Source organism: Lolium rigidum, chromosome 1 (genome assembly GCF_022539505.1).
Source record: "Lolium rigidum isolate FL_2022 chromosome 1, APGP_CSIRO_Lrig_0.1, whole genome shotgun sequence".
NCBI lineage: Eukaryota > Viridiplantae > Streptophyta > Magnoliopsida > Poales > Poaceae > Lolium > Lolium rigidum.
The window spans coordinates 113,512,308-113,526,150 of NC_061508.1; positions in this window are offsets into that span (position 1 = coordinate 113,512,308).

Consider the following 13,843-nt stretch of genomic DNA (forward strand, 5'->3'; position numbering starts at 1 on the left):
AGGCAAATAGCCAGAAATTAGGGGTCAAAAATAACTCCAAGAAAGGAAACTTTTATTGTTCGTAGAGGATGACATGCGGGACCCATGAGCCAGTGACTTACTCAACGTTTCAAAGGCGGCATGAGATCGAAAGAAAAAGGCAAGTGACCAAATATCAGGAGCCAAAAATAATTCAAGAAAAGAAACTTGATTGTACATAGAGGATGACATGCGGGTCCCATGTGTAAGCAGCTTACTCAATGTTTCCAAGGCGGCAGGGCATCAAAAGAAAAAAGGAAATAGACAAAAATCTGAGAGTGAAAAAAAACCATAGAAAATAAACTTTTATAGCACATAGAGGATGACATGCGGGTCCCATGAGCCAGCAGGTTCCTCAAAGTTTCAAACGTGGCATGAGATCGAAAGAAAAAAACGCAAGTGACCAAATATCAGGAGCCAAAAATAATCAAAGAAAAGAAAGTTTTATAGTACATAGAGGATGACATGCGGGTCCCATTTAGCAGCAGCGGTATCACCGTTTGAGAGGCGGCAGGGGATCGAAAGAAAAAGTAAAGTACCAAATATGAGGTGCCAAAAATAATCCAAGAAAAGAAAGTTTTATAGTACATAGAGGATGACATGCGGGTCCCATTTAGCGACGGGTTCCTCAACGTTTCAAACGTGGCATGAGATCGAAAGAAAAAGGCAAGTGACCAAATATCGGGAGCCAAAAATAATTCAAGAAAAGAAACTTGATTGTACATAGAGGATGACATGCGGGTCCCAATTAGCGGCAGCGGTATCACCGTTTGAGAGGCTGCACGGGATCGAAAGAAAAAGGCAAGTGACCAAATATCGGGAGCCAAAAATAATCCAAGAAAAGAAATTTTATTGTACGTAGAGGATGACATGCGGGTCCCATTTTGCAGCAGCGGTCTCAACGTTTCCAAGGCGGCACGGAACCAAAAGAAAAATGAAGTAGCCAGAAATCAGGGGGTGAAAAAAATCCAAGAAGAAAGATTTCAATTGGGCTGCATCTGGACATCTGCTTGGCCTTTTGACTCGTACAATTTCAGCCCACTCCAAAACAGGAAAGTTCCGAATTTTCTAAAAAAACAGGAAAGTCCTATGCTTCGCAAAGACAAAAAAACAAGGAGATTCAACATATAAGTTTGTTTATGTAAAAATAAAGATTTAATTATCCGTTTGAAATAGCTCAGAGCGCAATACATTGTTTATTGTATGCAAAATAATCAAGGTATCATATGTTTCTTGTACGGGGAGGCTGACATCGGGGACCCATGAGCCAACAGCGTCGTCAATGTTTTAAAGGCAGCGGGGGATGGAAAGAAAAAATAAACCAAAAATCTGTTGGTAAAAAATCCAAGAAAAGAAACATTTTCGTTACGAGAGGATGACATGCGGGACCCATGAGGCGGCAGCATCCTCGGCGTTTATTGTTCATAGAGGTTGACATGTGGGACCCGTGAGCCGGCGGCGTCCTCAACGTTTTAAAGGCTGCGAGTGATCGAAAGAAAAAATAAGCCAAAAATCGTTTGGTCAACAAAATCCAAGAAAATAAACATTTACCGTTCGAGAGGATGACATGCGGGACCCATGAGGCAGCGAGCATCCTCAACGATTCCAAGGCGGCGGGGAAATATCCGGAAATTAATTAGGGGTTCAAAATAAATCCATCAAAGGAAACTTTTATTGTTCATAGAGGATGACATGTGGGACCGACCTGCCAACGAGCGTCCTCATCGTTTCGAGAGGGCGAGGAGATCAAAAGAAAAAGGCAAATAGCCGAAATTAGGGGTAAAAAATAACTCCAAGAAAGGAAACTTTTATTGTTCGTAGAGGATGACATGCGGGACCAATGTGCCGGCCAGCTTACTCAACGTTTCAAAGGCGGCATGAGATCGAAAGAAAAAGGCAAGTGACAAAATATCGGGAGCCAAAGATAATCCAAGAAAAGAAACTTTATTGTACGTAGAGGATGACATGCGGGTCCCATTTAGCAGCAGCGGTCTCAACGTTTCAAATGCGGCTTGAGATCAAAATAAAAAGAAAGTTGATTGTACATAGAGGATGACATGCGGGTCCCATGAGTCAGCAGCTTACCCAACGTTTCCAAGGCGGCAGGGGATCAAAAGAAAAAGGAAATAGCCAAAAATCGAAGGGTGAAAAAAATAAAGAAAATAAACATTTATAGCACATAGAGGATGACATGCGGGTCCCATGAGCCGACGAGAGTTCCTCAACGTTTCAAACGTGGCATGAGATCGAAAGAAAAAGGCAAGTGACCAAATATGAGGAGCCAAAAATAATTCAAGAAAAGAAAGTTTTATAGTACATAGAGGATGACATGCGGGTCCCATTTAGCGAGCAGCGGTATCACCGTTTGAGAGGCGGCGGGGATCAAAAGAAAAAGGCAAGTGACCAAATATGAGGTGCCAAAAATAATTCAAGAAAAGAAAGTTTTATAGTGCATAGAGGATGACATGCGGGTCCCGAGTTAGCGGCAGCGGTATCACCGTTTGAGAGGCGGCGGGGATCGAAAGAAAAAGGCAAGTGACCAAATTTGAGGTGCCAAAAAAACTCCAAGAAAAGAAAGTTTTATAGTACATAGAGGATGACATGCGGGTCCCATTTAGCAGACAGCGGTATCACCGTTTGAGAGGCGGCGGGGATCGAAAGAAAAATGCAAGTGACCAAATATGAGGTGCCAAAAATAATTCAAGAAAAGAAAGTTTTATAGTGCATAGAGGATGACATGCGGGTCCCGGTTAGCGACAGCGGTATCACCGTTTGAGAGGCGGCAGGGGATCGAAAGAAAAAGGCAAGTGACCAAATTTGAGGTGCCAAAAAAAACTCCAAGAAAAGAAAGTTGATTGCACATAGAGGATGACATGCGGGTCCCATTTAGCAACGAGCGGTCTCAATGTTTCCAAGGCGGCAAGGGATCAAAAGAAAAAGGAAGTAGCCAGAAATCAGGGGGTCAAAAAAATCCAAGAATAGAAAGAATTTTGGTTCATAGAGGATGACATGCGGGACCCATGATCCTGCATCGTAAACGGCTCGATCGAAGAACGTTGAACGAGATGGCGCGATCGAGAAAAAAAACAATGCCAGAGAGGCTGCCATCTGGGCCCTACATCCCTCGGCGGTGCGGATTTGCGTTGACTCGGCCGGCGAACCCGAGAATTCGCGATGCACCACGTCCCGGGCCACCATACGCGACGTTTTGGCCGCTTTCGTCGGGCTAGGTGGCCTCAAAAACGAGAAAAAAAAGTTTTGACATGCACCACGGAGGGACCAAAATCGTCGGCCATGGTACACCAGCAACCACGGCGCGACTTCAACTTCGTCGGCCATGGCAACTTTTCTTGTAGTGTTTAGTGACTTCTCATATTCTTTCTAAAAATGTGCAGCTTAAGTACAGCAAGACCGGTAGAGACAAGGATCACCTGCCTAGTGTTGGCCAGTGGAACATGATGAACATGGTAATAATACTACATCGAACAACTTTAATAATGCAACAGTATTGGCCTTTGTTTATCGTGTCACAAATATAGGCATTATGTTCTCAAGGCCTAGTGTTCATTTTTATTTGTCCATATGTAGAAAATGGTCAATGGTGGTAAAGTCAGGAGCTGGATTCGTGTCACTTTTGCTTCGAAACGTGCAATACAGTGTCGCTACCGGATTCTGTTGTGAACTCGCTCACATGTGCCAGGCCTCAGGAATGGCAAGTATCGCCAAATGCCTTTTGCACATCGTTCATGACATTTTCTTTCTTTGTTCTTGTTGTTTACAACAGTAACAACATTATTACTATCAATTGTCGAACTTTACTCTCGAGACTATGGTTCTGGCTATATGTTTTTTTTTTGTATGGAAGTTAAATTGTGTCTTTCCTCAGGTGAATGTTGGCAACTATTTGGCTTCAAGAAATACCAAGCATGGGAAACTTTTCAAATGGCCTCTTTTTCATGTCCGAGTTATAGGTAAGATGTTGGGTTTCTCTCATTTTTTTCCTCTAGGAGCTGTGTGATACTGTGGCTGCATTTACATCCAGGCCTAGTTGATAGATGTTATTATGCTAGTCTTTATGGTAGGCCACTGTGATTAATTTTTTTTGTGCTATTGATCTAATTTTGCTACTATTTGCTATGAAAGCTGCTAGTTGTTACTTTGGTCTGGATCAAGCCTTTCTTAGGGAGTTACTAGCTTGGTCCCCTTTTTCTCATCATATCATGCATACTTGATGCATACATGCCTAGCGGTGATTTCTTTCTTTTTTTTGTATTAAATTCCTTTTGTCCAAATTATTGGAAACTGGTCATGTATACTTGCTGGTACACATGTTATGAATTTGGTGATTCATTCATAATTTGTCATTTCTCCTTGTATCCTATGTAGAAGTAAGAGCATCATGCACATCTGCATTCTGGCGCTCTCATGTATTCGCATATGCACTTTAGGGTACATTAATACTCTCGGCAGGTGGTTGGATCATGTTTATATTTCTATATAGATGTTATTGTCTCTGTACTCCTATTTGGAATTACTTGGATGCATTAAAAATTGGAGGTTTTATTGTTCTGTTATTTTAACAATGCATTGTTGCTAACATTGGAATTATGTAATGCTCTTTCGATTCACTTGAGTTCATGGAAAGCTGAGATTTTCTGTGTTCTGGTATTCAACAATGATTTGTATGTCATAATTATATAGCATTTCTTCTTATATCCCTCATACAAGTATGATCTTCTTGCCTATTTTGATCCTGGCAGCTCACACTTGTATTGGATAGGAAAGATATAACATGTACTGAAATACTTGGGTACCATGCAGGTATCTGGAAACATAAAGAAGTTGAAGGCAACAATTGACATGTGCTTGACTCAACGTGGCACTTTACTTAAATCTATTGCATCAAAGTTTGAGCAATGGAACCATGTGGTGAGCTTCTATTGCTTGTTCCTGTATTTGATGAGCTATAGTTTTTAAAATAAAATGTTGCATGTATTTTTGTTGTTATTTTACCAGTGTGTGGCGGAGTCATCATATTTTATTTCCATCATAAATTGTTAATTAGCACTCAAATCTTCTAGAGAGAGAAGGAAAGATCATTTTACCACACTTTGCACCTGTTGAGCATTGAAGTGACGAAGAAATGCTTAGTTGGTGAGGGCCGGAGTCCAGTTTTTGCAACTACTCAGGTAATAAAATTCAATCTCAGCCTGACGCCTGATTATGTGCTTGCCACTCTGATTCTCTGGTTTCTCTTTGTGGGCCGCATGATTTACAACATATATTTTGCAGGTTCAGGATGCGCTTAGGTGTGCTACTCTTGAGAGAAAATCCCTAGTGGGCTTGGTTTTTGAAGTTCATAACACAAAGAATCTCCTCCAACATATTTCCAGACAAACAGATTTATTTCAACCTTCCAGGAATTTGTTAATGCATATGGGTATGTTCTCTGGAGTATAATCTTTCGGACTATTGTATACATGATATGCTGTTTTATTTTAGTTTCGTTGTTATTATTATGGATTTGCTCCTTGTACCCCCTCTTGGTTATTGTTCTATAGATGAAAACATGCCTCGGGCTACTTGTCTCTCTTGGACAATAACAACAAATCCTTTTGTCCCAACTCCCAAGCAAGTTGTCTCTTTTGGTCACATATTTCCAGTCCTTTAATATATTTTTAGCACTTCAAATCATCGTAATCATATTCATCAAAGAAGCGTTGGTATTTTCCGTTAGAAATTGTGTGTTTTACCTTATAACAGAATTTTCCACAGCTTATTTCTACTTTCGTAGAATCTTAATAGCTCATTTTCTTTGAATTAGACAAACATGGGATATTTGTTCGAAATAAATAAGGGATCTTCGTGTTACTTGGGCTTGGGTCAAATTTGTGAAGTTCTGGAAGTGTTGTCTTGGCGTACATACTGTTGTCACGATTTCTTTCTTATTTACTGTTTTAACGAGTTGTAGTACTTAAATTACTCTCTACTTTCTAAGTGTTACATGTCACTGGAGGTTCCCAGAAAATAATAACAACACTAAAAATGTTTTTTGAAGATAGAAAATAAAGAAATGAATGCTGGAAGAACATGTTGCATCTTTAATCTTGATTAAAAACATGACTACTTAATTGATGTTGTACATACGGGTCATCCTTAATAGATTCAAGGTTCTTACTACAAGTTCATATGATGGTGTGGCAGTGTTTCCTTTAGCAGCCCGAAATTGAAGCAGAAAGAGAAGCAACATGTACCAAATTAGGCAATGTAGGACAATTATGATTTGTCAACTTGAAAGCTTCCTCACCATAATTACTTTCAGCAATGGGGTACAAACAATCATAGTATTGGGAAGTGTTGACAAAGAGAAACCTGTAATCAGCCAAACAAATTTCTTCTTCCAACATAATCTTGTGTATCACTTATGTCTACTTGTTATACTATCTTAGATGTTTCTTTTGTCACTAGTCAGCAAATTCTCCCTATTTTCTTAATTTATATGATGTTATACTAGTCGCTTGTTGAATCTAGTCATCAGTCTAATTAGCTTCCAGAAGACACTTTATCATCTATCTGTAAGTGATAAATATTAAAATCTCACTTAATTATGTTGTTTGCCTTTACCCCCAAAAGTTTAGTTTTTGGGAACGCTTTAAGGCGGCTGTCATGTAAAGAAAAGGTGCAAACTACTATAGGGCACAATGAGACACATTGGCAAAGTTAGATATTGCAATTGGTGTTTGTCTTAATGCGTCATGCATAATATCAAATGAATAATCAATAGTGACCATGTGATGTTGCTTAACTATTAAATTTTGGAATGGATAATTGATGTACTACTCTGCCAGAAAGCTAGCAGCAAGTGAAAGTGGTCTTCTTTCATGGAATCCCATTCTTTTTACAGTTTTATTCAAATGAATAATCTCTATTGTACTACTCTGCAGAAAGCTAGCAGCAAGGGAAAGTGGTCTTCTTTCATGGAATCCCATTCCTTTTACAGTTTTATTCAAATGAATAATGTATGTTTGGTCCAGTACAAGTTGTCAATGCATGTTTGTTTAAAGTGTCTTGCTCGATAATGGTTTAGCTTCACTATATCAGCTGGAATACTTAGTTGGGGTATGTATCAAGATTTGTTTTCCCTGGTAGTTGGAGAATCAGCACAATTAGCTGTTGGGTTTTGTCCCCACAACCTGAATCAGTGACTCACTGAAACAATTGCAGAATCTGCACAACATTACTCTCTACTTTCTAAGTGTTACATGGCACTGGTAGTTGCGTTTTATTCTGAGCAAGAGTTTAGCTACTAGATTCCGTTAGAATTCTCTCCCCTATTTTTTCCAATTGTCTAAGCAGTTCCAATACTCATAGAATTGCCTCTTAAATTTATTTTCCCCTGATGGCTTTTCAGATTGCACTCTCTTTCTCTTAGTGTTGCAGTGTGACATGAAATTTGATTTAAGCTGAGCATTTTGTGCATATTATTATTGTTATGTGTTGTCAAATAGTGGTGTGGTTGTACTATTGTTGACGTCAGAAACCCACTGGCGGGCAGAGACGGGCAACACCGTAGAGCCGGGAACAACTAGGGCTGCGGCTGGCCCTAGTCCCTCTGAGCGACGGCCCGCAAAGCCTCCTGGTCGCACGCACCGATGTTTATCACAAGGGCGTGCCACCTGACCTATACCTGGTCAGGAAGGTGTGGATGATGCCTCGCTTAGTTTCCTGCGGGGCACACACGTAAACGTTAAATACGAGCCTCGATCGGCTCTCAGGTTATCTTGTGAATCGGCTCAAAGAGCCGATCCACCCATGATTCAGACGGGGTGTCCGAATATATGGTGGTCCTGCTTGATCAAGGTAAAGCTAATGAGATCTACGACGATGTGGGGTTTTCACCGCATAATCGGATCGTCCTACTCCAGGTTGGGCCTCGCGGCCACGCACGGTGGTCGTAAGCCGATCCTAAACAAGGCCTAAAAACCAACACGAGGTTGATCCTCGGAACATCCTGCTTAGGGCCAACGAACGACACCCTACGTGCCGCTGGATCCTCCCCCCCTTTGTAAGGCCTAACTATTGCAGATATTAAACTAATCCTTGCAGAACAAGGAGCAATCGTAACGGATCAGATCTACTAAACTATGATCAAGCGGGGTGCCGCCCCTACGCCTAAGATAGGCATAAGGGCGGCTAGACATGCAAGGGTTGCGCTACGAAAGCATGCAGCATGAAGAACAATGCTAACCCTAACATGTCTAAGATAACTACGTTGCTCGCCATCAAAAAGGCTTCAGTACGAGCAACGCATGAACAACGTAGGCAGGCTTGTGCTGCCTAGATCGCAAGATGCGATCTAGGCAGCATGACGCTTACCGGTAGAAACCCTCGAGACGAAGGAGTTGGCGATGCGCCGAGATTTGTTTGTGGTTGAACGTTGGGTTGTTGTTTCATAAACCCTAGATACATATTTATAGTCCAGCGGACTTTCTAATGTGGGCGTGCACTAAACCGTGCACGAGATAAACTCTACTTTTAATCTAGATACAAACTATCGTAATTAAAGATACATGGGCAATCTGGCCCAATTTCACCAAGCAAGGCCGCTTCAGAGATCTTCAACGTGCAATCTTCCATGCCCATCCTGATCGCGGCCCACCTCCTGATTTGGCCAAAATCTGGTGATAACACATGCCCCCCTGGTTTTGGAAATGACATTTCCAAAATCATTATGCTCTTCTTTCGTCGGGTCATGTCGTGGTAGAACCGTTACAGTATCCTTTACCATGATGTCTTGCTCCTCGCCCTTTTGCAAAACTTGATAATTTTAGCACCATTTCCTTGGACACCGCAATGGCTTTAAATCCCCCATTAGGCTTCTCCTTATTAAACTGTGCCGAACGACTCCTCCTCCACTGGATACCCGCCGGCAAAGCGTCTCTGTGTTTGGGCAAATAGTGAAGCTGACTACGACGACGCAGAGGAAGAAACTCCGGTCGAAGACTGGAGCCAAAGTGACGAGGAGTCCTCCAGAAAAGCACTGGTGACTGCTACAATACCGACGAAGAGGGTAGCGAGAATCAGCGACATAATATCAGTAGTTATGCGAGCAATCGGCTTTTCTTGAACAATCGGCTCTTCATTAAAAAACCCTCCTTTGTTAATGAAGAAATGTTTCCAGTCAATGGTTTTGCCGATAGTCAAAGTCACACAATCTTCAAAAAAGAACCGATGGCATCGCATCGGTCTCTATCATAAAAACACTGGTAACGTCGACCTAGCCGCCCTTCCAAATGGTAACCCGCGACCTCCATCCGAAAAGGCAAAGTCAGATCCCCAAATCGCCGCCCGAGCAGTTCCAATCCACAACCACCTGCACAGATCTTGACCGCGCCGCCCCCAACTCCTTCAACGCATCTCATGGCGGAGTCATCCAATACCGATACTACGGCTTCCGGACTGAAGGTAATCCTCAACCTCTTCTCGCCGTTTGACTTGACATGGGATTAATGGCAAACACCTGAATTAATGCCTTGCTCCGCTACTAATTTAGGTTTCAGACATTCTTCTGCCACATCCTTCTCTCGCAAATTCGATGTGCCTCGGTCCTCGTTCTTCTGAGAGTCCTGCCCTGTTAATTTCGTGCGAAGCTAACAGAATCCCCTTTGTGAGCCGAACCTAGATCCGACTTCCGGGCCGACCGCCTGCGAGCCTGGCCTAATCCTCTCGAAGGTTGGGTGGCATGGTACAATAGAGTATCAAAATCTCACTATGCCACTTGGGAAACCATAGGGATAGCCGATGCCCTGACATTATCACTATCCCCTCTTGAGAAGAATGAGAATATCCTGAAAACCATCGGCTACTTTTGGTCTGATGCACTGAACTCGCTTCATGTTTGGTCATGGCCCTATGACCCCGACCTGCTGGATGTGGCCATGATCACAGGGCTAGACATTGCATCCCCGACCCTTCGCATTTAAAGCGCCAAAAGTCCCTTTCACTCTCTCCTCTAAAAAAGAGTGTACTAGGCTGGGCGCCTATCTCCATCGTTATATGAAAACCAAAGGCCACCGTGACGGAGAGGAGCACACGGCCTTCCTGAATTTCTGGCTGGAGCACTTCATATTCTGCGGCCCATCACTTGCTCCCACCAAGAACTACCTCTCCCTGGCCTATGAACTTGCTAAAGGCACCCAACTCGGCCTAGGCAAATTATTTCTTGGAGAGATTTATCGATCCCTTCAACTGATGTCTGTCAAACTGTTCTCTCGCAAGACAGTCAAAACTGGCGGCCCCTGGTGGTTCATTCAGTTGTGGGCCTGTTATCACCAAGATTTAACCGAGTCAGAGGTGGGCCGCAGTCAAGATGGGCTTAAGGAGATATACATGGAGAATTATATGAATCGGCCTGTTGGGTTTAATTGCCCGTGTATCTGTAACATATTAGACCTATTTTAGTTTAGAGATAGAATCTTAGTCGTGCACGGTTTAGTGCATGCCCACATTAGAAAGTCCCCTGGACTATAAATATGTACCTAGGGTTTATGGAATAAACAACAACTCACGTTCAACCCCAAAAACAAACCAATCTCGGCGCATCGCCAACTCCTTCGTCTCGAGGGTTTCTATCGGGTAGCGACATGCTGCCTAGATCGCATCTTGCGATCTAGGCAGCACAAGCCCCACGTTGTTCATGCGTTGCTCGTACTGAAGCGTTTTTGATGGCGAGCAACGTAGTTATCATTAGATGTGTTAGGGTTAGCATTGTTCTTCGTTTAAGCATGCTTACGTAGTGCAACCCTTGCATATCTAGCCGTCCTCACGCCTATCTCAGGTGTGGGGGCGGCACCCGCTTGATCATTATTTAGTAGATCTGATCCGTTACGATTGCTCCTTGTTCTACAAGGATTAGTTTAATATCCGCAATAGTTTGGCCTTACAATGGGGGGAGGATCCGAGTGGCACGTAGGGTGGCGTTCGCAAGTCCTAAACGGGATGTTCCTAGGATCAACTTCGTGTTGGTTTTTTGGCCTTGTTTAGGATCGGCTTACGAGCACCGTGCGTGGCCGCAAGGCCCAACCTGGAGTAGGATGATCCGGTTATGCGGTGAAAACCCTAAATCGTCGTAGATCTCATTAGCTTCATCTTGATCAAGCAGGACCACCAAGTATTCGTGCACCCCGTACGGATCATGGGTGGATCGGCTCTTTGAGCCGATTCACGGGATAACCCGAGAGCCGATCGAGGCTCGTATTTAACGTTTACATGTATGCCCTGCAGGAAACTAAGCGAGGCAACTTCATCACCTTCCTGACCAGGTATAGGTCAGGTGGCACGCCCTTGCACTTCGCAACGCCGCGTGTGACCGGAAGAGCATTGCGGGCCGTCGCTCGGAGGGGTCTCGGCCAGCCGCAGCTCTAGGCTCCCCCGGCTCTACGAGTGTTGACAAGGCCGCTGCCCGCCGGTGGGTTTTGGCGAGTCAACACATTCGGCACGCCCGGTGGGACAATCGTCTGCATCAACCACATCGCCATCTACATCCGAGATGGCGGACGGCACGCCGGTCACCTACGAGGATCCGCCGATGACCTCAAGAAGCAATACAACGAGATCAAGGCTACCCTCGAAGCCGACCTCATCGGCTCTTTCGGAGAACCCGTTCCGGTGGCATCGGATGGAAGGGGTTCTCACCGGAAGGTGCACTCGATGGGGTAGATCTCTGCGCCCGTCGGAGGAACGCACCCGAGGTGCACGGCGAGGAGATCAACTACCCGGTGGCTCACTCGCTACACCGTCACTGCGAGAACTTGGTCAACGTGTCTGGAGCGTGTCGCTCGCGCGTGATCCGAGAGATCATGAGCCACCGGTACTCGCCGTCGGGACCAGCTCTCGGGACGCATCAAGGAGAGTTGCCATTCCGAGTCCCGTCCACCGCTGCCATTTGCGTTGGCAGCACCTGCTGAAGTGCCGACTACACCGGCATTCCTCGTCTACTGAATTGGTGGCGACCCCGGTGACTACCGAGTTCTTAATGGAGGCGCCTAAGGAGATCCCTCATGGATACGCGTGCATGTATGTGCCGGATTGTGGTGACCGGGCACTCACGAACCAGGCCACAACATCGGGGACTCCGGCGAAGACGGGAGGAACGTCGGCGACGGAGCGGACGTGGCTAACTAAATACGCCACACCGACGAAACTCCCGAGCCCGGCTCCTGCGGCCGGCTCGGAGCTGGAAAAGCAAACGTGGCAGGCCAAGTACGCCACCCCGGCGAATCTTCGGAGTGCAACTCCTACGGCCAGCACGGCGGATCGGATCGGCACCATACCGAGAGACCGGTTCGGCATGATGCCGAAAAGAAGGGCGATCGGCTATTCCAAGCCGTACCACGACGATTACGAGATGATCCCGCTGCCACCAAAATATCGGCTCCACGACTTCTCCAAATTCGGTGGATCAGATGGCTCCAGCTCCATCGAGCACGTCGGCCGATATTTGGCTCAACTAGGACCGGCTTCGGTGTCGGATCAGCTACGCGTGAGGCTCTTTTCACGGTCCCTCACGGGATCGGCTTTTGGATGGTACACCTCTCTACCAGCGAACTCCATCCAGTCTTGGAAGCAATTGGAAGAACAGTTCCATATGCAATACCATTCGAAGCTTCCGAGTCCGGCATTGCCGATCTAGCACAACTACGTCGAAGCGCGGGAAACGGTGACGGAATACATCCGGCGCTTCGAGAATCTTAGGAACCGATGTTATTCGGTTCGTATAACTGAAAAGGAAGCGATCGAGTTGGCAGTAGCGAGGCCTTGCAACACAGCTCAAGGACATGGCCTCCCAAGCAGATTATCCTCGCCGGCGCACATGGTTCGAAACTATCGGCATATGAACAGCGCCACCCCGACCTGTACCAAGACAAGTTCAAGCGTGCGATAGTCATGGTCGATACGGAGGAGGATGAAGTGTCCGCGGGAGGCCAAGAGATAGCGATGGCTGAGTGGACTCGGGGAGGAACCCCGTGGCCTGCAAATGGGTAAAGCCACCGGGGCCGCCCGGGGATTTGATTTTGACGTAACCAAGACCGAACAAATCTTCGACCTCCTGCTCAAGGAGAAACGAGTTGACGGTTCCCGAAGGTCTCAAGTTCCCCACGGCGAAAGAGCTAAACGGAAAGCCGTACTGCAAATTCCACAACTCGCTTTCCCATGCCACCAACGACTGCCGGGTGTGGCGTCAGCACATCCAAGCGGCGATAGAGAAGGGGCGGCTAATTTTCAACCAGTACGCCATGAAGGTCGACACCCAACCCTTCCCCGCCGTTAACATGGTAGAAATCACCTACCCTGAAGGTTGCCAGCCGGGTCCCTCGTTCAGCATCAACATGGTAGGACCTGGAAACCACTCTGGCAAAGATGGAGATGAGGGCGGCCGCTCTCACGAGCAAGGATACAGAAGAGGCCGCTCCACGCGATCGGCTCCGTCATGATGGCAAGCGCTATGTCACAGAGGGAGAGGTGAAGAATATAAGATATCAGCGACCCCTCTCTGATCACCTCCTCAACAAATATGTTAGTCAGTATGACCAACGCCGGCGACACAATTACGATGATAGAGAAGATCGTTTGGCTAGAGAAGCCAGAAGATATCGTCGGCAGGATCACGATAAGGAGGAGCACGAGCGCTATGCCACGGAAGCATCAAGGGAGCAAGACAACAACGCCGAGCATTGGGACTGCCCCTTCTTCGGATACTCGCTGGGATTCAGGAATGAGCCGATTGCCCACAATCGGCAATTGCCCAGAATGCAATCGAGAAAAA